The following is a 25,539-nucleotide window of genomic DNA, read 5'->3' on the forward strand; positions in this document are numbered from 1 at the left end:
CACGCTTTTTCAGCAAAGAGCTTTTTTTGACAAGAGCTGTTGTGGCTGCACCGCTCCCAGACCTACGCTACATGAGTGGAAGGACTTGGTGAAAGAAACTTGGGTAGGGCGGAAGAAACGTTGAACTTGTATGCGTTTCCTAAAGACCCTCCCTGATTACCCACAAACCAATATCACCACGGGCCACGTGCTTTTGTGCGCACACTTTTTCAGCAAAGAGCTTTTTAATGACAAGAGCTGTTGTGGCTGTTTGGGCTGTATAGGGCCCTACCGTTCCAAGCATATTGTTCTTTCACCCTCAGGATACACACTTATCTTTTATCCACAGGCTTCTATCGTACTCTGAAAATACGGTATTTATGTATTATTTATTTATTAGCCTTGAGTAATATTGAGTATTGTATTTAAGTACTTAATTTTATGGAACCATACAAGTTAACTACTGATATGCCGCCTAAACATCAAATTTTGAAACTTGTGCAACGCCTTGAGAACACGCCGGCCAATACAAAACATTAATTATCTTCACACAAAATCGTGTCAGTATCAGAACGCTCCTGTGTAAATCCTTGTCCAGCTGACATTCGTACGTTTTATGCCCCTGTAGCAGTTGCAGTGGCAACCTCAACCAATGAAGCCAGCGACTCTGCAATGGTGTCCCGCCAGGCGCTCCCTCTTGCCCCTCTAATTTCCTTTATCAGCGATACTACGATGGCTTCTGTCCCGCCTATTAGTATCTCAGTGATAGCGGCTCAAAGCACTACACAACTAAATAAATTACAAGACATTTTATGTCAAGAAAAACCTTATCTGAAGTCCCTGTCAGCTGTGATATTGATATGTCAAGTAACCCTATTTTTATCCCAAATAAACATTGACCCCCCCGAAGGAAGCAAAACGTTTCGATGCCTTACCTGAGGATGTACACTTTGCTAACATTTCAATGCAGGCGGGCTACTCTTTTGAAGCTTCTACTCAAAGCAATCCTCAGAAAAGAAAATCAAGATGTCCCTCCTTTCGATTTATCCCAATATCCTGGGATGTTTTCAAATCCAACTCAACCCCACTCACCCTCTTGCCTTGGCTCTCCTTGTCTCTCAAAACCACAGAGGTCTTGCACCCTGAATTCAACTCTATCACCCTTAACTGTACCAGTAGCTCCAACTCTTTACTACAAACTACACTGGACTCCTTAAATCTGGCAACCTCAATGTTACTGAAGCTATACGAAACATTGGATGCACGCTTAAAATGCCAAAATGATCTTTTAAGTAACTTACTGCATCAACAATCGTTGAGTTCTGACTCTCAAGCTACTCTTTTATTAAATAGACATTAGTTACCTTTGGATCAATTAGCGCCTGTTTCCAATAGTTACTTGCATCCCTCTCTAGTTCAAACTTGCGTGTCTGAGATTCTAACGGAGCTAACTGCTGATCGAAAAAGTCGTAATTGATCTCACTGTGCCAGAAAAAGAGAAATAAATCCCAAGCAAATTCAAAATAAAAGGGAAAATAATTCTGATGAACCAATCTTGGTGCAGGACATTGCCAACTTCTGTAAGCCAGTTGTTAAAAAACCTTTTGCACCGATTATGCAGCAAAAAAATCTAAAAACCTGAAAAACAATAAATCAACCGAGCAAGCTGCTGCGAAAACATTTTTGAAAAAACTAAACCAAACAATTGCTTACAAGAAATATTGGCTGCTATCTCAAAAAACTATGCTAAGTTAACTAAAGTACCTGCTATTTCGAGAAGCCTAATTCAGAAAGCGAAAAGTGTGACTAATCATCAACCATTAGATGATTTAGTGAACGAAATCGATGCACAAACTATACCATCTAAATATTCTGCACTTTCCTCTCATGCATTACCACAAACATCAATAAAAGGAACATTTAATAATATTCCGTCTGACATAGAAAGACGTCTCACGCAGTTAGAAAAATCGATGATTTCACAAATTTCCAAACCAATTTTTCTACCTACCTTTGCACTCCAAGACCCTGTCCAGTCAACTTGTACAGTAGGTCTTCAGCATACCCACCCCAAGTTCACTTACACAAGATCCTTTGAACTACCAGAAGCCCAAATAAGGACCTATGGCTCAAATGCACAGGTATTGCCAGAGTTACTCTCAGCTTTGCCCGACGATCAGTCCATACACAATAGGCTATTACAGATAGAGAATCGATTGAAGTCTCAAACTAGCAACCTCAAGTAAAACCACCTTCACACAATGAAATACCCTTTCAACCTGTCTAACAACAAGTTTATAACTTCCACAAAGGACAAGGCCGCCGCTACTGGACCTAGCTATCACACCCTGATTATAAAGTGCAGACCTGGTCCGTATGATATATTGGACTTGAACCAATCATCTGTTCTGAATATCTTTGCAGACATTCCCTCACTCGAAGATCTGACCTTGCTTGATATTGATAGAGTAGAATTTCTAGACGATTCAACACTCACTAGTGCAAGGTTGTGGATCAGATCGGGGGTTGTTTTAAATCTGATCTGGCAAGCAAGACAGGACATCTTCGACCTGGGTTTTACAATGACGTATGAAACCTTTCAGAAAGAACTGGCAAGTCAGAAAACACAATCAAATTTGTATTAGAGACACCCCAAACCTATGTGCTCTGATCTAATGACCTCTAGGAAACCCCATAATGAGCCATGATCATGATCGCTACACCCTAAAACAGCATCCCAACTAACACTATGGCCCTCATTACAACCCTGGCGCAAAGCGAAAAACGATGGCGGTAAAGGATTACCGCCATCGTTTTCCGCTAGGTCCATTAAGACACGTGACCGTTGACTACGATGCCATTAGCAGCATCGTAGTTAACGCTGCCGCTAACTTCACCAAGGACGCGCGCACGCGACCCCCCACACCGTAATTACCGGCATGGCGGAAAGGTACGCAAATGCCGACCCAAGCGGACATGCACCTAACGCCATCACCCAGCCCGTTAAGTACCTTACCGCCATGCCGGTAATTACGCCATCGCGAACCAACCGTAAAGGTCCTTGTGCAGTGAATCCAGCTGCCACAGGTGCACAGAATCAGCACAGGTGGAGGCAATACAGACTCAGGAAGTACAAAAAGAGCACACCCAACCCCTTCCCAGACCCAGTCACACTCCACAATGATACCAATAGGACTAGCAATGTTGGGGCTGGAGGACCTGATAGCAATGCAAGTGCTACAACTACAACTACAACAACAACAACAACAACAACAACAGGCTGCACAGAGAAGACGCAGGAGGAGAAGGAGGGCAAGGCAGGCCCAGCAAGGCCAACCAGCACAGCCAGTACCACCACACAGGCAGCCCAGAATCCCACGCATCAGAGCCAGTCCATTCAACCTCACTGCTGAGCAGATCCACACCCTGTACCGTTTGGACCGGGACACCATCACCGCCATCGTGGACATGACGCACAATGACATCGTCAGCAAGATAGAAACACCAACTGCCATCCCACCCCTACTGAAGGTAGTGCCTGTACTCCACTTCCTGGCCACAGGCACCTACCAGCACACAGTGGGGCACTTGCATGGTATTTCACAACCATTATTCTCACGTACACTGATCCAAGTGCTCGATGCCCTCCTCAAGCACACAGACGACCAGATCTCATTACCACGGTCTGCCCAGGAGATTGCAAACACCAAAGTGGGTTTCCATGCACTAGCCGGCATACCTGGTTGCATTGGTGCCATCGACTGCACCCATATGGAATTGGTGGTCCCACATGCCATGGAGGTACCGTACCACAACCGTAAACTATTTCACTCAATCAACGTGCAGATGGTCTGTGACTCCAACAGGATCCTCACACATTGTTGTGCCCGATTCCCCGGATCAACCCATGATTCAAAGGTCCTGATGAACTCCACAATACCACGCTACATGGAGCGACATGCAGGCCCAAGATCCTGGCTACTCGGTGAGTCTCACGTCATGACCTTGGTATGGCAGAAAGGGGGGGGGAATGATGCATACTCCACCTGGCAGAAGGGGGGGGGAATGATGCATACTCCACCTGGCAGAAAGGGGGGGAATGATGCATACTCCACCTGGCAGAAAGGGGGGGAATGATGCATACTCCACCTGGCAGAAAGGGGGGGGGAATGATGCATACTCCACCTGGCTGCGACTAGCAGAGACGATCATACCCTAAAGCAGCACTAACGTAATCTCACACCTGTAGACATTATGCCTGACCGAAGCAGCCCCACCATGTCAAAGAAGGTGTGTTCCAACCATGACACAACCATCTGCAAGTGCATTGTACCAATTTGGACCATTGACTCCAACGAAATGCACCTACATGCACGTCACTATACACCATCTACTGAAAGGCCTGTCCCACATAACAGCGCACAAAGGAGGCACATGACGGACAGAAACACCACAACACCACAGCACAGACAGCAAGGCACACAAAATGTCCCTATCAACATCCGGATAGTTCAATGGGGTCATAATGATGCAGACAGCAATGTAGCAATCATGTGAGCATTGACATCACAGGACACGTGCCATGTCACCTAAACATACGGCATGGACGGACACAGTGGATGGGCACTCCCAAGGCACTCGACCACCCTGCATACATGGTTTGTTGGCATGCAAAACTGTCCATGAGAGCCATGGACATATACCGTTTGCATAGCGTGAATCCATCAGCGCAACTGAAAGTGGTCCAAAGTAACAGTTCAATGTGCATGTTGGCACGTCATGTTCAGAATTAGATGTAATGACTGACACATACATTGTTTCCTACATACAGGTGATGCTGGCTATCCCCTGAAGAGGTGGCTCCTTACACCAGTCCGGAACCCACAGAACCAGCATGAGGCGGACTTCAACCGTGCCCGTGCACGTACCCGTGTGGTGATTGAGCAGGCATTTGGACTACTGAAGGCACGGTTTTGCTGCCTCAGCAGGTCTGGCGGGGCACTCCTGTACTGCCATGAGAAGGTTGCAAAGATTGTCATGGCATGTGTAATGCTACACAATATGTGTGTCAGACGGAATGTTCCACTGCCCCCTGATGCAGAACTGCAACCACCTGACGATGAGGATGATGAGGGTGGGGATGGGGCAGCACCTCAAGGAGGCAGCGATGCACAGGAGGGCCGTGAAATGCGTCCGAATATCATTGACCAATCCTTCTAGCACACACGGCTGGTGTGTGTAACATGGAGACGGCACTTGGGGCACTGTGTGTGTCTGGGACATGCACACTGTGGACTGTACACCAACAAAGCACACATACGTAATGAGCAATGTCCGCACATTTGATTTGTGCAAATCAAAAAAGTGTATTATCAATGTGCATAGGTCTGAAACACCCAATCCCCCCTCCCCCTCCCCCCTGAACTCCCCAACACACCCAATCCCCCCTCCCTCTCCCCCCTGAACTCCCCAACACACCCAATCCTCCCTCCCCCTCCCCCCTGAACTCCCCAACACACCCAATCCCCCCTCCCCCCTGAACTCCCTGCAAAGGTGTGATGGTGCCCGTGGTGAAGTGGGTAATGTTCCATTGGTGCACTGGACGGCCACTATTGGCAGCCCCCTCTCCCGGCACCTGGGGCCCCCCTGCCTGTGCTCCTCAGGTTCCTGGATGACCTGCGGACGGGGCCTGCTGGGGCAGAACTTGCTGCGGAGGAGGTACTGGCCTGCTCGCTACGCCGTGTGTCCATGATTGTCTGTATGAATTGACTTATCATATTCCGCACCGCGGCTAGTTCTGCACAAATGTCCTTGCTTGCTGATTGGATGGCTGCCTTGATGTTCTCAGCACATCTCTCCATGCCTGCACTGGCGCCTCCACAATCAGCAACTTGCTGCGTCAGTAGTGAGGACAATTGTTGTTGCCTCGTTGATATTTGGTCCAGCGATTGCTGGAAATCAGGGGCAATGGAGGTTGCAATTGCCGGCCCAATTGGACTACTCCCCTCCTCCCCTACTCCCACTGTGCTGGGAGTGGCTGACCATGTATCTCTAGGGGATAGCCCCTGTGTGTCGTCTCCGTGCAGGCTACATGGGGACAGGTGTGGGGAGTGAAGGTGGGCGTTGGGGGAACCTTCAGTGTCATCCTCCATATTCCCCACGTCGCTGTCGGAGCATGCTGCGACGGCAGCACTCTCCTGAATGGTACTGCTCCCCACAGACACATTCCCCTCAGTGGGCAGCAGTTGTTGTGTGTCTTCCATGGGTGCTATCATGGCACTTTCGTCAGGGGTCATTGCTGCCCTGGGCTGTCTTTCAACAGGGATTTTGGCCTGGTGTGGTTTGGGCATGGGTCCAGCAGAGGTGGAGGGCTGTTGTGCTCTTCCCTCTGTCCTGGGCTTCTTGGCTGGGGTGGTGCCACTCTCGTCCCTGCCGGTGTCCGATTGTGAGCCTGTGATGGAGCAGAGGAGGGAATGTGTCATTGATGGGTCAGCGAACATTGAGCAGGCATGAAGATTGCCATGGTTTTGAAGGATAGATGGTGGACTTTGTAGGCTGTGACATACAGGTTGTCTATCTTTTGGGTGGGTTGAACATGCAGAAATGTGTGTGTTTGCTGTGGAGTGTGCATGCTGCATGTGTGCAGGGTGTGGGTCTCCTGCTGATGTGTTGTGTTTCCCGTATGGGGCGACATTGTGATTCCCATGTAAGTGTAATTCAGGGTGTTTTGCATGGCTGAATTGGAGGCACCTACCTGTGTCTCCTGATGTCGGGCTCCTCTCTCCATTCCACCAACGCCCTCAATGCACTCTATGCCGATCGTCGAGGCACAAATCTCCTCCCATGGCTGCATCTTGATTGGGGAGTCTGCTCCCCCGCCAGTTGCCAGTCCCAGGTTGCGATTGGCTGACAGTATGCTCCTTACTCGGTCATCCCACCTTTTGCGGCACTGTTTAGAGGTACGTGGGGTGGTACCTACGGCACTGACCCGTTGTGCCACAAGTTCCCATATTTCCTTTTTGCGGGCTATGGCTGCTCTTGTCAGTTCTGGCGAGAAGACGATGTCTGCCTTTTCCTGCAGCGTTTCTGCCAACATCGTTAGTTCTTCCCGACTGAAGTGGTCCTGCCGCTGCCGATCGCAGGCTTTTTTCAGAACTTTGGGCATGTTTAGGTGGGGAAATGGGTGGGTAATGGGTTTTACAAGGTCTGAGGGTCAGATGTGGTGTGGTTGGGTAGGATGGCAATGGATTGTGTTTTTAAATATGGCCGCGGTGCTCTTTCCCGTTCCGCCACGATGACGCTACTTCCGGTTCCGCTTATTTACGGTGACCGCTAATTATGGAGACCGCTAATTATGGTCACTGCAATGATGGGTGGCGGTAGTGCACCTTGCGTGGCGTACGATGCCGGTAAGGGCCGTTTTGGGGTCATTTACGCCATGGCGTAGTTTACATTAACGGCATGGCATAATGCTCGTGCGCGATGGGTCGTAATGTGCCGCACTTTACGGCATCGGACCAAGGCGTAAACGCTAATTACGCCATGCCGGTAATGTTGGATACTTACCGCCTGGGTTGTAATGAGGGCCTATGTATGGGAGCGAGGGGTCCTCAGGTCCCCTCGCGTCGTACGCTTCTCAATACAAGGCTTGGACCACGTGCCTCCGGTAGTGGGATTGCCCCTTGCCCTTATGTAAAGTTAACCGCGGTTGACTGCTGCATAGATGGGACTACTGAGCAGGACACGGGGCATCCATCTTTTGTGCCCCCTTTCGACTCCATCTTGGGTAAACAGGCCTCACTGCGATAGTACAGCAATGCTCAGCTCCCCTTTCCACCGCAGCAGCCAAGGACAGAGACACACACACAAGGTGCAAGCAGCTGGCTGGCCCCCACCCTTGCACTCCCCCTACGAAGGAAAGCTCTGCGCTTCCATTCTCACGCTGAAGCCGGAGAAAGTTGCAACAATCAATATGCTACAGTTTTCTTCCTCTGAGATCACTGTTCGCCTGAGAACCGGCATGTGAACCAAGATGAGCTAAGCACTTTCTGCTTGATTCGTCCTCATAAACGTGCAAGCCACCCACCCCCATTAGAACAATTTATTGCCATCCTGACCCTGCACCCCCTGTAAGGTATTTCTTTCAAGTGCCAGACCCTCGCCTTTGCTGCGAAAACCACCCAACACACCCACTACTAACCTTAAGCGTTTTTATTATTATATATGCTTTTACTGGCACTAATGAGTTTGAAACCTAGGAAGAGATGCGAAACATAGCCTGATTCTTTTACATGCACAATAAAGGTCAAGGCCTTCAATTAAAGCCACAAATGACCCAATTGTACTGACAATAATCATTGTGTGTAACTCATGTAGAAATGTGACAAGTAGCATAAAATGTTTTAAATAATTTGTCATTTAGTATATAACAATACTAGCTTAGGTAGTGACCACAGTGACCGGACCCTGACCTGCATGGAGCGCAAGATGTTTGACATCCGTCAGCTACTCAGCCAACCAGGAGGAAGAGATGCTACCCACACCTACAGCACCACACCGTCTGGCCAATCGGGTCCATTTAGTATTTTTTGTTAGAGTTACTTTAACTAATATAAATGTTGGCACTGATGTAAAGGTGGAGAGTTTTTTGGGTTATTTCCTAGCTGGAGAATTAAACCATCCTTTGAACTCTTGCAGCCGGGTCTCAGTGCCTCTTTCCCCGACAAGGGGTGTTGTCTGCTATTTTATTTTTTTTCTCACACGTAGTAAGACGGGGAAAGGCACCTACATTTTCTTAGTTGGAATTCACAAGGCTTTGCCTCTCTTTTAATTAATCAGAAATCTAGTCTGCATCTCTATGATATTATAGCTATTCAGGAGACTTGGCTAACAGATAACCCTGTTTGGGACAATTTTGAACTTGTATCACTGAAGGCAATTGAACAAGCTAAAGGTAGACCTAAGGCTAGCCTGCTCACAACATTAAGGAAGTCATCTGGCCTTGCAATTACTGAATGGGCTACCCTTAATGACTATATGCACTTAGTAAAAATACATACCAGTTCACATACTATTGCACTTATTAACATATACTGGAACCTGGCTGCTTTGCAAAATATCGACTTCCTTGCTGATATTGAGCTCCTTCTCAATTTAATTGCCTTGGGTAATACAATATGCTCGGCCTTGGTAGTGGGAGATTTAAATTTGCATTGTTTCCAGGAAAACTCCCAACAAGAATTAAAGATCGTTCAGAGTTGGTCAGACATCATGGCTAATAATGGCTTGCTTATGGCAAATGGCTCAATAAAAGGGGACATCCCACATCGACCGACTTGGCACCGTCAAAATCAAAAATCCACCATACAATATATATATATATATCGATTCTAAGATGTTTTATCAGCAAAAAAGCTTCAAGTACAAGCCCAAACTTTAAGTGACAATGACCAACTGATTTTTACATGGTCACATGACATGCCTGTCATGCAATCTGAATATTTAAAAACGTCATACACAATAAATAGGTGGACGGAACAGGTTACTTCTAAAAGAGGCCTCCTTACATAGTCTCCTCTATTGCTTGAAATTTAAGGTTGCGCAATCTCAACTTATAATGGCAGCGGAGTTCTCGTATGTTGATGCCCTCCAACTATTATCAGGAACTGACAACGGTAAAAAAAAAACATCTTTTTTACACAAACATGTCTTTGACCTTCAGTTGAATTTGCAAAAGTCCATTCTGCGGAAGGAAATAAGAATCCATCAAAAGTCCAAACTATTTGGGTATCAGAATAAGATCAAACATTCAAGAACAAAATACAAATATTGGATAATAGTGAGGAAATCCTTCCTCTTCCAAAATGATAGTGACGATATGCTGAGAGCATTCTCTGCTAAAAATTCACGAGGTATATGGTTGCTCTTCAATAAACCTACTCACTCTTTACAGATTGCCTTACAAATTAACCGTGTAAATGAGCAAAAATGTTTAACTCATTTTCTAAAACTATGTGCATCACCTAATACTACTCTAGCATCAATAAAGGAGAGGTGGATTCCCATACCCAGTTTAGACTTCAAATTTGACCAAGAAGATATTGAATTTTACATCTCTAAGCTTAAAAATCAAGGGCCCCGGGCCCTGATGGCCTGCCAAAAGTAATAATTAAATCAAATCCTAAACTGTGGGCTCAGATTTTGTCCATCATCTTAAATGATTTTCTTAATTCTGGCAAAATTCCCCCCTCTTGGCGAAAATCGGTGATTGTCCCCATTTTTAAAAAAGGGGATCGACAGCAGCCTCAGAGTTACCGCCCAATTACGCTTTTGGAAGTCTCAGGGAAGTTATTCTCCAGACTCATTCTACGGGACTTTACTCAGTGGTTAGTAGAAAACGATCTGAACGACCCACATCAAACAGGGTTTATCCCGGGTGCTGGTACTGCTATAAGCGTAACATCAACAACTGCAATACTTCAGCAGGCTCAGTCCTCGAAACAGAGCATATATCTTGCCTTTGTCGACTTCAAGTTCGCGTTTGACTTAGTCAGTCACAAACTTTTGCTGAATAAGCTATTAGCGGCACAATGCCCGCCATCTCTGGTCAACCTGATTTCTCAACTTCATTTCGATACGTCAATTTGTGTAAGACTGAATATGCAAGGACTTCTGTCTGCCCCTTTCTGGACATTTTGCGGCCTTAATCAAGGCTGCGTCCTGGCGGCAATTTTATTTCATTTTTTCATCCATGACTTACGAAAGAGTTTTTCAGACTTAATTACTGATCCCCCGCAACTAGGCAATTAGGGTGTTTCTTGGCTCCTTTACGCAGATGATCTTGTCTTGCTATCCAAGACACCAGTTGGCCTTCAAAAATTACTGTCTGCTTTAGAGCAATATGCCCGTACAAACGAAATCAACACAAATAAAACTAAGGTACTACGCTTACAAAATAAAAAAAACATCTAGATCTACTAGCTTTAAATGGCACTTAGACACTAATATATTGGAGACCTTAAATGAGTATAGATACCTAGGTGTTAGTATCAACAATGACCTGAAGGATGATCCATATGCCTTTGAGTTAAAAATAACTTTTGCCTGTGCTTCGCAAGCGATTCGTATACATGGTAAATATGGAAAGTTTTCTTGCCAACCGGCTATCACCTTTTACATGCAAAATGTGTCGGCCATATTTTTGTACGGAAGTAAAGCTAAACCAATAAAGAACCTTACTTTTTGGACCAAAGTTGAAGGTCTTTACTGGAAGAGAGTATTAAACCTGCTGATCAGCCTACCAATGCGTCTCTTAAGACACAAATTAGGCCTTCCGTCATTAGATGTTATGGCCAATTGGAAATTACTCGCACTATACCGCAAGTTTATCCTCTTACCTGACCTTAACTTTGTTTCTATAACATCAAAACTTGTGAAGTACATGCTAGAGTCTTCTCACATATACCCATGATCATGGCGTAATCTTGTAAACTCACTGATGGTTTGAGCAAAAATCTAAGAAACTCTCTTGAAACAAAATCCTATTCGTGCGAAATTAAAGCTATGGTAGCTAGATTGGAGTACCACCATGGCTTTCTGTAGAAACTATAAAATCTTTTGAAAAATACTTTTGGAGGAAAGAAACTTAAAACAACTGAAAAATATCTATTAAAATTCCCGCAACCTAAGCTACGAAATACTTTCTTACGATTTTGTTTAAATTTGTGTCTAACCAGAGACCTTTGGGCTTCTAGAAAACAGCTGAATAGTCAAGAGAATTTCTGTAGATTTTGCTCTAATTGCTTGATTAATGAAACTATGCAACATCTTGTGAACGAATGCCCGGCTCTACTAAACCAGCAAATTCTTCTATTTAAACCGCACTTTCAAGATCAGACAATCCTCACTTCTGAGGAATTATGGAAGAGACTTTTCCATGCAAATTCAGCATGTTTGCATATAGCAATTGTAAAATATATACAGCTACTCGACTTAGAAGCAGAATTCCTTTTGCGACAATGCAAAGAGAATTGAACCATTACATAGACACCAGTGCTGAATATACAATCTCTATGGTTGGCATAATTCCCATGTAATGATAGTCCAAAAAATCATGGAAACCCATCTTGTGAGTTTGTCATAGACACTAGTATAGTCTTGTGTAGGGTGGGTGAATGACTAAGCCCTAGTATAATTATGAGACATGGCTCCTTCTCTAAGTATGGTATAGTCTGTTTGTTTGTTGCTAATTTGTCTAATTTGTCGGCATAACTCCCATGTAATGATAGTCCAAGAAATCATGGAAACCCATCTCGTGAGTTTGTCATAGACACTAGTATAGTCTCGTGTAGGGTGGGTGAATGACTAAACCCTAGTATAATTATGAGACGCGGCTCCTTCTCTAAGTATGGTATAGTCTGTTTGCTTGTTGCTAATTTGTCTGAGTAACTTGTAATATTGTTTGAGAGATCTCCAATATTGTAACATTTACCAGTCATAATATTGGGTTACCCTAATTAGAGAACAGTTGTAACAGTTGTAACAGGAGTTTTGCAACTGAATGATGCTTATTTGTATTTGTATTTGAGATTTAAGCGCTTAAATTACGCTCTCTTTTCTTCTCCTATCTAAATTGTACATAATGAACTGTTTTTATAATAATTGTATTGAAAAGTTGTATAACAACTATATCAATTAAAAGAAGAAAAAAAAACATTCTGGTTTCACTGACTCAATCAGAATTGTCCCTGGACCTAGTATGATAGCAACCTCGTCTGTCGTCTCCTTACTTGTCCCTCCCCCCCTCCAGCACTATCTGAAATGTTGTCAGGCTTAGTACAATAGTCGCTTGTTTTTTTCCTCCCCTCCATTTCCGCACCCCTCTCCCTCACCATTTTTTTCTCTATGGCTGTAACAGAAATGTCGTCGTGCCTAGTACAGTAGTCGCCTGTCTGTTTCCATTTCCTTCCCACTCTCCCCCTCCCTTCCTTATCTATGTCTTAGCTCTTGCACTATCTGAAATGTCGTCAGGCTGAGTAGGATAGTTAATTTCACATCCTTATTGTTCATGGCCTTTAAGAATGTCATTGTGTTTTCCCTTATTCCCGCCCTTATCTTGAAGCGCTTTGAAACACATTGTGTATACGCGCTATATAAATAAACGATCATATCATAGCATATCATATTGCAATTCACCGCTTGTTCTTTTTCGCTAGATTCATACAGCTGGTTTTCCACTGCAGTTAACTGCCTCCATGCAGGGTCCATTTGGAGATGAGCATCAGGTGCCTACTCACTCCCAATGTTCTAACACTGACTGTTCCTTTCCAAAATAGCAGGAAAAAATTCAACTGCCTCCAGACCCTCAGCTGGGAGTGAGCATGTGTGTTCATGTTCCCCACTGAAATAGCAGCGGGTGCTATGGCCCAGGATTGTGGTGTACTGGAAAAAACAATTTTTTTTGCAATACTCGAACAGCAGAGTCCCTTCATTTCAGCACCACCGACTTGTGTAATAGTATTGCACGCTGTGCAGGTGTGAGGTACACTAGGCTGTGTGAGGTATCTTACTGCTGGGCCGGTAAGGAGCACTCTCGAAGCTGCATTTCCTCAATGCAGATTAGCACTTATTTGTTGCTATCGTTCAGAGTGTAGGTGGAACACCCATGCTCTTGTGCAGTGTGTTTATTTCTTTTCTGCAGATCTCAGCCTACCTTCATAACAGTAGGCATCTGTATGTATTGTCCACGCTCCACTCCGCAGCACACTTCAGAAACTCCATCAGCTACTCTCCTTTGCTCCCCCAGGCAGGAGAACATTAGGGGTGCGGCAGAGGCAGCGTGTCCCTCCCCAGCGGGGGACTGCTCACTTTCTTCCTCGGTGGAAGGAACAGACACACTGGGTGGCGGATGCCACAGAAGCTGCTGGCAGACTCCCACTCTGGCCGCGCAAACACCCTCTTCACTGAGGGCAGAGGCCAGGCAGGATCCGCCGGCAGTGGGCTTGCTTGCCACACTCTCCTCTTTTCCCACGTCGATGGATGCCGCCTCACCTTTTTCCTTGCAGCGATGGATGCCGCATCCTCTTCTCCAGGGAACACTATGGCGGCAGCCGGGCCTCAACTCACTGTTTTCCCCACAAATATTTTTTTTCTCTATGAAAGTGATGGGAGAAGGGGGGTGGGCGCATCGTGGGGGTTCCCTACATCGTCACCATTGTTATGGGGGCCTGCTATGGACATAATGCGGGCCTCCTCGGGTGCTATGGGACACCAGCACCCTGAAGGCCCTGTGCCCCAAGGGGTTACCGGGGGACACCCGGTCTTAAGTGGAGACAGGGTGGGCCATACCCTGACCATGCAGATCCTTGCCACCTTGCTGGCACGCGGGCCCCATGGCATCATGGCCTGCAGGTCCATGCTCACACAGTGTGGGCCATAAGGCCTAAATAAGAGACGGACTCAGTTATTCCTCTTTGGGAGTCTGCAGCCGTTCTAAACCACATGCCTGCAGGGGCTCCTTTTATTAGTCATGACCCATCTTAAAAGGGCAATACAAAAGGGAGGGACACATTCCATCAAAGGGGCAACACACTTGGGAGGGTCACATACCACAATGTTGACATGTAAAAATTACATCCGCTTGTTTGAAATTAAACCATTTTGCATGACAGAGAGCTAGGTAGTCAGAATGAAATTTCTTGACTTTTTGACAATGCTTTTAGACCACTATACTGCCATTTTCTTATCCGCAGCTATCCCGACTTTCAGTGTATCATCCTGCGAGCCTACCTATTACAACCAAAAGGTGAAATGCCGGAATATTAAGCCATAATCCATCATTGTACACACACTCATTATTTTCTGTGTTCCCCTTCTCTTGTCATCGTCGACTAAAGCAGCTTTTTTCCTGGGGGAGACTACATTCCTCGGAGCAGTTAACTTCTAAGCTTCAATGCACCCCTGCATGATCTGCTTGGTCTCAGACCCCCAGAGAAAAATGGTGCATGTTACTAGTCCTAAAATGCATGATCATCTGTTCATGTGCTCATTCTAATTTCCCCTCAGCCACTGCGCCAACAGAAGGCTGCCCTTCAGTCATAGTGACACGTATGCATAATGACAATTTACCGATTAGTATGATGTGTTATTTATTTATATAGTGCTTTCACCACTGCAATGTGTCTCTTTTCTAAATCTTAATTTTACTGCTCTTTATGCATATGCCCATACCGTCTTCTCCTTTGCACTCCAACCAGGTTTCTAATTTAATTATAAATATTGCTGCTATTAACTAGGCTCGGCATTTCCCTCTTCTTTTCAGGCTGCGATTATCTCCATCCTTCTCTCCCAGTTCCCCGTCCCAGCAGCAACTCCCCTGCACTTTATTTCTCCAACACCACGCTCGTGTTCGTTCACTGCCAACTTTCCCCTATCTCGTATACCTGTGAGTTTCTCACTGAGCCTTTTCACATGCTCTGTCATCTCTTTCTCTTTCATATCTGAAACTAGAATATCTGAAACTGAAATGTCTGAAACTATCTGAAACTATCATATCTGAAACTAGACAGTCAGGAAAGGGAAGAGAGGATTATACCACCCAATGGACCAGCGACAGTAAATAGATAGCAAGGAGCTGGTTAAGGATAATGTAACACCACTATCAAACTAGGGGACAGTGCTCATCGAACCTGGGGTACTTAGCCAATTTAATCTGCTGGAACCAGCCATGGTATCACCACCGAAACTAGACAATCAGTAAACCAAGAGAATGAATATACCAACCCAGTATGACAACCTGATACATAAACTAAATGATAGGGATTATGAGACATACAACCCACTAACCAAAACCTCACATTTCTGCATACTTAATTCACACAAAAACCCACACAACCACCTCTCTCACAGCAAACTGCACGGACTTCACCACACCGCAACAGCAAACAATCAAAACATAGATTGCAACAACAGCACACAGGGACTCGCTTCAATCCTATATGCACACTCAAGCTCAGCGCACGGTGAGAAATGAACTGAGGCTGACACCAGTACACCACCTCTCACTTTCCTATACCGTCTTCATCCACTAACCCATCCCCATCTTTTTCTTTACAGATCTGCCTGAGCGCCTGGACACCAACTCGTTGGTGATGTTGTGCTATATAAATACCTTTAACATTAACATTTCTTACTCAATTTGCTATCACATCTCTTAATACAAGTTGCATGCATCACCCGCAGCCTATATGAGGCAAGTATATTTTTTTAATGGGTTATTGCCTTAATATTATTTGATTATTGTTTCAGTCAGTCAGTTTTCATTTAGAATGTGTCTGTACCCTCTTTATTACTGGCCAGTGTGTAATGAGTATCATCGGTTTGAGCCTTTAAGCTTACTTAGTTTAAAAACAGCATGTTCACCACAAATTCCCTCTGTTGCTGTAAATGAAAAAAGCCAAACTAACCAGACCACTTCACCAATTGTTCAGGGGCCGGCAGAGCCGCACCTGGGGTCTTCAGACCTCCGGTTCACGGAAGGCCCTAACTCCTTCACTTGTCACAAAGAAGTTGAGGTCCACACAAGGAGCAAGTGTTACTATAGTTCATTAGCACAAACCACAGGGATCATCTACATGGAGTACTCCAGGCAAAATCACAGTTCTCCGGCTCGCAAGCCGGTTTTGTAAGTAAATGACGTTTTTTATTGGCGTCACCCATTGAGTTCCGTCCCCGAACCGAATGTCACACAGGATTGGCTCCCTGAGTGGTAGGTCCAGTATGGGGACATATAGTGCACAATATTAGTGGAGGCTGCTGGGTCAGGTGGTGTGCTTGGATCAGCCCTAAAAATTGTTGCTCTGGAATTGATGCATTAGCCATCCCAGTGATTGGCTAGTGGTTCCCACGACCTACCTCTAGCCCCCAGTGCTCTGATTGTCCAGGCCGCGGGCCCCCAAGCCTTGGGTCAAAATGTGTTGCAAGACACCTGGTCATGTATTGTTTGTATCAGCAATGTGTGACTATGTGACAGTGAGTAACAATGGTTTGGGTATACTACTACCATGAGAGTTTTCCGTTCCTAGCATATATCATTGCTGATATGTTGCAATTTGTTGCAAGCTCGGTCCTAGTCATGTAGCCGCTTGTGCTTTCCCAGCCTGAAGTTCTTGGCATTACCTCGGCTGGGCCGAGTCACACGTGAGGCCACTGTGTGTGAGGCTGAATTACCTCGATTTATTGTGTATTTTGCATAGACGAGTCCCTGCTTGGGCAGGTATCACCTTGGCTTGGTGGGTGTGGAATGTCATTTGCAACATTGTGGCCTTGTTGCAGATGCATCTGCCATGGGGATTCTGCTTGCACAGCATCTTGCTGCTTGAGGGGTTCTGTGAGATGTTCCTGGCCTGCTGGATTTTCCTGAGGCCTACTTCAGCTCTGAATAGGTGTTCTGCATAGTGTCCATAGGTTAGAATGAGACATGGTTGGTCATGTCCCTTGAGTGCTCCTCTCCTTACATAGGCTAATGCAAAGTAGCGTCTGCAAGCATGTGCACAATCTCATCTGGCATCTTGCGTATCTGCAGTGCTGTAGGAGGTCTAAGTGACAAAATAATAAATGTGCAGACAGTATGTATATATTACTGTCCTCTATCTCATAGAACTGCACACATGTATTCTTCATGTAGGTTGGTGTGTGAATATCCCGAATGTGCAGAGTGCACGTGAGCTTTCTGTCTAACGTATCTATCTCATCATGACGTCTCTAATGACTTGCAGAATGGCTTTTGCAATGTCGTTAGTCTATCCTGAAAGAAACAAAGGGGTAGACCTGCACTATAGTTCCTGATCCTTCAGGTATTATGCAGCGAAAAACTATAAGTTGGATCAGTGAAACGGGTTAACTCTGGCAGAATTTAGAACATATCATCTTTTATTTAAATTGTTTTATTACAAAAATATATCACTAATTACATAAGAACTCTAAAAAAATCAACAATTCATCATCTCTTTCATACCTTCATACAATCCCCATTCTGACATATCTATCTAAAAAAACACATCAAGTGATACCCAATGCTTAATTTTTAGTAGAACATCTATTATTGCTGTTTGTTAACATTTTTCAGCAATGACCCAGTCCATAATTTCAAGTGTCATTGTGTAACTGGTATGATGTTTGACCAGATATCGTATTTCTAGAGAAAAACGTCGACACGTGTTTCGGTCAGAGACCTTCTTCAGGACGTTGGGCAGGAGGACACTTCTCCGCCCTATTATATACTTGTATGGGCCAAAGTTCAATCCCCAAGAAGCAATTCCTAGGATCGTGAGAAAGGACCCACAGGATTAATCCTCCACTGGTCTCGGTATTTATATCGAGCACCTATCTGATGGCACAAGGAAGAACTCGTGCGAAGACTGCACGGTTATGTAGGTCGGACGTGCACTGGTATATTGCAAGCACTAAATCCTCACTGGACCCATCAACAACTCAGTCCAGTCAATCGGCAACCATAAACAGGAGAACCACTGCTCCGGACGGCGTTCAATTCGCGCGTAACTGCCGACTCCATCGGAAGCTATGGACTGGGTCATTGCTGAAAAATGTTAACAAACAGCAATAATAGATGTTCTACTAAAAATTAAGCATTGGGTATCACTTGATGTGTTTTTTTAGATAGATATGTCAGAATGGGGATTGTATGAAGGTATGAAAGAGATGATGAATTGTTGATTTTTTTAGAGTTCTTATGTAATTAGTGATATATTTTTGTAATAAAACAATTTAAATAAAAGATGATATGTTCTAAATTCTGCCAGAGTTAACCCGTTTCACTGATCCAACTTATAGTTAGTCTATCCTGTCCATTTAGTCGTCCCCTGCTCGGTCGTGTCTTTCCTCACTCACTTTGGGTAGGGTTCGTACCGCTGCAGGGTTGTAAGGTCGGCTGTCTGGGTATCTTTCGTGGTGCATGCTGATGGTGGGAGCAGTGGGGACCAGTGCAAACTCGTACGGTCGGTGGTCATTTTGTCGTGGATACTTCTTCCGGTTGGGGTGGATCCATGGGGAGGGAGGGTATGGTCAGGTTTTCCCTCTTCATCAAACTAACCAGACCACTTCACCAATTGTTATTTAAGGTACGTAATTTGTTCCTAATGCGAATGGCAGTTTAAAAATGGCACAGGACTGACCTGAACATGCCTGCCACTCCCGCTTTCACTCCCCTCCACATAACGAACAGCCCATACCTCACATTAAAATGCTAATTGCGGAAGTGTTGGCAGTCTGCACAGGAGGGTGTGCTGCTTGGAAAGTGTTTCATTGTCAAACGTGTTTGGGGTTTACTGGGCTGAGAAGAGGACATTTAATAGAGCACCCACCTCAGCACGAAGTGCACAAGTGTTGGCAGTTGGCAGTCAGTGGACGGCGGTGTGGTTGTGCAGTGTGGAGAGGTGACTAATATCTTCATCGGTAAGCAGCCTATTCTGCTGACTGTTAGTCGCTGCCAGAGCGCATTCCCTATTGAAATCAACAGTATCTGCAAACACTCATGAGAAATATGATTCTTTCGTGTTCAGAAAAGGACAAACTCTTTCTATTACGGAAAGTAACTTCAAGTGATTTAAGCCCTTCCATAGCATATGCTCATAACTGTGATTATTACTTGATTATTTCTAACCTGGTGAATTTGCTGCATCTCCTTATTCGAGAACATTATGAGAACATTGTTGATTTATCGAAGGAGATGAAAGGCAACGGAAAACTATACAACCTCAGAAGTAAATATCCAATGCCCCTTGATGATGAGTTTGGTAAAACTCTGGAGGAGGCAATACATGGCACTTCTCCTAAAGGCAATGGGAAAATTACAGCTTTTTCCCCTCATGCTAAGTCTCTTGATAAGCCTAGAACTTAGTCAAGTTGTTCAGGCTGATATCCGATCTGTCAATGGAAACAGTCAAAGTTCTTCTTGATGTGATTTGGGAGTTGAAGGCGCTGAGATTGTGCAAGAGGTCAGGTGGCTTAGCTGGCATGGTGAGCCCAAAGCAGAAGGAAGTGGTCAAGGGATGTCGATGTCTAGTCTGGTTAATGATATGGGACCGCTCTCGGTATTAAAGAACATTTCTGACATCATTGTTCCAACACTTACTGAGGCTGTGAATGACTCCTTTTTTTCCGGAGTCATTCCAAATAATGTCAAACAAGCCCTGGTTATCCCATTGCTAAAAAAAACCTGGTTTGGATCCTGCAGCTCTATCCAACTTTCGGCCTATTTCCCTGCTTCCTTTCCTTATTAAGTTATTGGAATCCGTGGTGTCCCCTCTTCTCAGTGCTTTCCCGGAGTCATCTGGTTTCTTTGACCCATTTTAGTCAGGCTTTCACCCCGGCCGGTGCACAGAGTCAGTGCTAGTCTCTGTTATAGACAACCTGACCTGTCTGGTCGATCAGGGTGGGGTGGGGGCCCTGGTTTTGCTTAATTTATCAGTGCCATTAGACACCATTGACCACCCTTCCTTGATCACCTGTATGTCCTCGGTGGGTCTCCTCTCTGGCCAAGTTCTGGCTTGGTTTTCTGCTTCCCTGATGGGGCGCTCCCTGTCGGTATCTCCCCCCCTTTTTGTCCCAGTCCACCTCTTTGCTTTGTTGAGTTCCCCTGGGCTCCCCACTGTCTCCTACGTTATTTAATCTTTATATACAACCACTTCTGAATATAATTCATGCTTTTGGCTTTTTGTGTTACTCCTATACCGGCGATACTCAAGTTATTGTGCGATTGGATCTAACCCAACCTGAGACAGCAGGTTGATAGAAGAAGTGTCTTCAGGCCATTGGTGATTGGATGGCCTCCAATTGGCTTAAATTGAATGGAGAAAGAACTGAGGGGCTGGTGGTGGGCACAGCGCTACCCTCTCTGTTTTGGACCCCTGATTTTTGGCCCAAGAGTCTTGGCCCTTTTCCCCAGCCGGTCTCTTCCGTGAAAGATCTGGGCATAAAAATCTCTGCTTCTCTGTCTATGGCCGACCAATTTTCCTCGGTATGCCAAAAAGCTCACTTTAAACTTTGTACTCTTTCCAATGTTCTTCCCTGCATTCCTCAAAAATGTCATGCTCCAGTGGTTTCTTCCATGGTTATCAGCAATTTTGATTATTGCAACTCCTTGTACCTTGCTCTTCCAAGGTACCTGCTTCAGCATCTCCAGCTATTGCTGAATGTGGCAGCCAGGACTGTTCTTCATCCTCCTTTTGGCAAACGGATGACTCTGTTTTTGCGTCAACTACACTGGTTTCCCGTGGAGCAGCATATTCAATTTAAATCGCTATGCTGGGTGTATATAGCTGTTCACAAATCAAGAGTTGAATTTCTTCAGGCAAAATTCAGCATCTATAAACCTGCCAGACCACTTTGTTCACAGGCTCGTTCGAGTGGGTGGTTGTGCTCTTTCAGTGGTGGCAGCAAGGGCGTGGAATCTTCTCCCACTTTTTTTGCGTAATATTGAGTCCCACTTGCAATTTCGTCAGGCACTGAAGACTTTCCTCTTCTAGTCTCGCAATTTTTTTGGTCAACCTCACTTCTTAGCCTAGCGCCAAGATGTCTCTGGGCCTATTTTGCACTATACAAATGCTAGTAAGATAAGATGAGATAAGAAGAGATGACAAATAGTTCCCTTCTAAGCGCTTGTATCAATCTTCAGGAGGAAAACCGTGAGATAGACATTCCCACCACCAATTTGAGGGCCTTCCGTTTGCTCAAATTCAGGAAGTGGTGTGACTCTCTTCTTTGATGATACGTCATGCGACTTCTCCTCAGCTGGAAACAAACATTTAATGAGGTGAATGTGACCCGACCATTAGTGACAATTCTAATATTAGTGGGAGCGCCATCTCAGCCTTAAACCTAGTGCTTCAAGCGTTAGCGAGGCTTTATGATAACATCAATGTAGAGGTTAGGCTGCCTTCCAGTACATTATTAGATATCAAGGAGAGGTTGACTGGGTTAGATATACGATGCCAGTCCACAAAGGTACCTGTAGCAATCGATAGGGACTGTGTGGAAAGTAGAAAAGATGTGATTGTGGTGAGCTCTCAGTCCCAGACAGAGGTCTGTGGGCAGGCTTATAATGAAATAGTTAAATATAAAACCTCTATAATAGTAGACCAGAAAAAAATTAAAAACCTGACAAAGGATTGATCTAGTAGGTGAAAGGGCTCACACAAACTTTTATGAAATATGTTCTGAGCAGCAGAATAGCGTCCTGGGGGCCAATTCCAAGGAAATAAATGAAGAAAGCCCACTGGTGAATTCTCAGAGGATGATGGTCGTCGCCTGCTCTGAGAGTAAAGAGTTCTCCTGTGATAGGCTGTTTCATCTGATATGGATACATCAAAGAACCATTCCCGGAAGAAGAAGTGTGGTGGGAAAAAATTAAAAAGAAGAAGATATCTACCAAAAGATCAGATATTAGACATGTTCTCTACTCAAGAGGAGAACAATGCCCCCCCTCCCCTGATCCCCCCCTGGTTCATATAATGATTCAGGAGGAAGACTATCCCCTATCCTCATTTCCAACTGACCCCTTAAATCAGCATACAGGCTCAAATGACATTATTGGAATACTGTGTTGGGTTGAAGCCAATTCTAACCCTGGGTGATGTGACTAGTAGAGGGGGATCTGTGTACTGATGGGAGGGGTGCAACCCAAAGCGTATGTTTATGGAATCTTGAGGTTTTTAGGGATCGGGCAAGTTCTAATGAAGCAGTGGAATTCCTACAGTCAGGCCCTTTATGTGTAAAAATGTCCACTATTTTTTGTGATGAAATTGAATATCCATTAAATAGAGGGAGAGTTCTATTTATTTATAGGACTGTCCCGGCATTATCAAGATTATCAATCAAATCAGCCTATTTTGGCTGTACGCCATAACAGCAGAGCAAACAATTGTACAATCAAATAAAATCACACAGCAGGTTAATTACACAATTTCATCCAATTGAGCTAAATATTGATTTATACACAAAATATGAAAAGTTAAGATTTCAACATCATATTACATCAAGCTTTTAAACAGGACTTTTAAATTGGTTCACCCAAAAAGACTTAAAAACATTGTTTGAATGCGTGATTTGGCTGAATTTCATACGTTCCAAAATTCTGAACAGCCGAAATGTTAGACCAAACCACACATTCAGTGGTGGGGGCTGCGGGGGTGTCGCCTGCACACTTGCTCACTATATTGTAAGTGGGGGTTGTGGAAAGACCCTGCGGCACCCGTTCCTGATCCCGGAAGTGAAAGGGAACAGGCGTCGCAGGGACCAGCGAGTCGGAGGAAAGTTAAGTGAGGGGTGGGAGTGGGGGTGTGTGGGCAGTGGTGTGGGTGTGGGTAGGGGTGTGGGCAGGGGTGTGGGCAGGGGTGTGGGCAGGGGTTTGGCCAAGTCAGCAATGTTCAGGGGAGAAAATACCTCGAACATTTGTAACTCAGTCTTTCAACCCCAATCCTTTTTATATAGGCTTAGATACATGACAAGTCACCCTTTGAACAAGCACAGCGAGACCACCTCGGCTTGAAGGACTGATTAACTACAATTATTTTAAAACGGTTCCCCTTTTCTTAAGGACAATGAATAAAAATGTTGGACCAGCATTAAAAGAAAATGGTGCTGCGCATATTTTCATTGCAGTGAGAGCCACACGCCTATTATTGATCTCAGATTAACTTAGTAAAGGGTTCAGCCATTTATGTGTTATGGTTTTGTACAATTGGCAGGACAACACAAAGTGCAGTTCCTTCTCCCCCAGGTTAGGGAATACTGGACTGAAAGAAGTTGATCCCTTTCTCCAGTGTCTAGTACATTTTGCAAGGAGGAGAATACCCACACAGAATTTAGCATGAAGAGATATTTCTTCTTCATGCCCACTGGGTAATCCAGATATGTATCCATGGCCGGACCGGATTTGAACACCAGATATTTTGCCGACAGTTGGCCAGAGTAACAAATATCCAGTCAGTACCGCTTTGCACCGTGAATTGATATTAGAAGGCTCGGACCATAGAGAGTCTAAATTCAGTGCTGTTAGCAGATTTTTAACATGATTCAGCCACTGTAGGAATTTAGAACCATCCCTGGCCAACACGTCTGCAAGGCCCACTTTTTATGAGACCCATTCATCCAAAGACCGCATCTTAAGACAATACAATAAGGGTTTAATGATTGTCTCATATTTAATTCCAATACGCCCAACTTCAAGATCTAGCGGTGCAGATGGGGCATCGCCTGGAAGCCACAAAAGGCACTTTAAAAATGTGTTTTCTGTTATCTGCAAAGAAACAGTTTGTGTGTGGCCCCACAGTTCTACTCCATTAACTATAGCAGGGATAGCCTGGGTTCTGTATACCATCATGGCAGAGGAAATTGACCTTCCTCCAAAACCTGCTGAAAAATCAGCAACCACCCCAGCTTGTCTGGCCGCCGTTAGGTTACTCTTTTCTATCTGTTTGGCCCATTTCAGATTTTTGGCAAAAGCTATACCCAAATATTCAAAACTCTCCACAAGCGTGAGCACAGACTTATTCAAATAAAATGTAGGCTTTGCTCGGAAATGGTAGATTGCAGGGCAACACAACATAACTTTTGTTTTTGAATTATTTATGGTCAGACCTTTGGCCGCACACAGTGTTCCAAAGGTCGTCAATCAGCTAGATCTATCAGCTGCTTTCAATCTCGTCAACCATGATATCCTCTGCAAACAACTAAAAAAGCTGCCCATTTCTCACCTCAAGCCATAGCCTGGATCGCCTCCTTCCTCAGTGGTAGGCTCATGAGAGTCTTTTCAGACTCTGCCTGTGCTCCACCCACCACCATCCACTGTGGAGTGAGAGAGATGTGAAAAGGCCAACTTCTATAGGGAGAACTGCCAAAGAAACAAAGAGTTATGCAGGTCTAAATGTATGGGAAAGTGGAATCTTAATAGGTTAAATGCAAAAGTAGATTGGGAATGTCAACCAACCTGGTTTGGCCCCTATTCACAGTCAACGATTGACTTTGCATTCATGTCTGCTTCATGCCTTGTCTTTTTGTAAAGTTCTGAAAAGTGATCATGCAAAGTTAATTGTGAGTTTAAATATTGCCTCTCGGGATAGGATGCTAGAGTACTCTCTTTGTAAGAATAATTCAGTCAACAATCAAGGCTCGAGAGTAGACCAATTGACTAGTGCTTTTGATCAAATTAACAGGCTCGAAAACATGAAGTGGCACAGATGAGTGAATAGGGACTATGGGCCGTTTGTGTTTCCTGAATTATTCTGTGCAGCCTTGAGGAGGAGCGTGTCGATGCTTGTCCTTACAAAATGGTGAATTCTGGCCCAGTTAAACGTCCTCATAATCACAAATGTGATTAAAGATAAAAAAAACATGTGCGTAGGTGTAAGATTGGAGAAATTGGTAGGGCAAATGAACTTGTCAATGAGGAGAGGTGGCTACAGATTTGTAGATTCAATCATTTAAAAACTCGCTGAAATCCTATAAAATGAATAAATACATTAGGGAGAATCAGGAAATGCTCAC

Source organism: Ambystoma mexicanum, chromosome 8 (assembly GCF_040938575.1).
Source record: "Ambystoma mexicanum isolate Mex_15411 chromosome 8, UKY_AmexF1_1, whole genome shotgun sequence".
Taxonomy (NCBI): Eukaryota; Metazoa; Chordata; class Amphibia; order Caudata; family Ambystomatidae; genus Ambystoma; species Ambystoma mexicanum.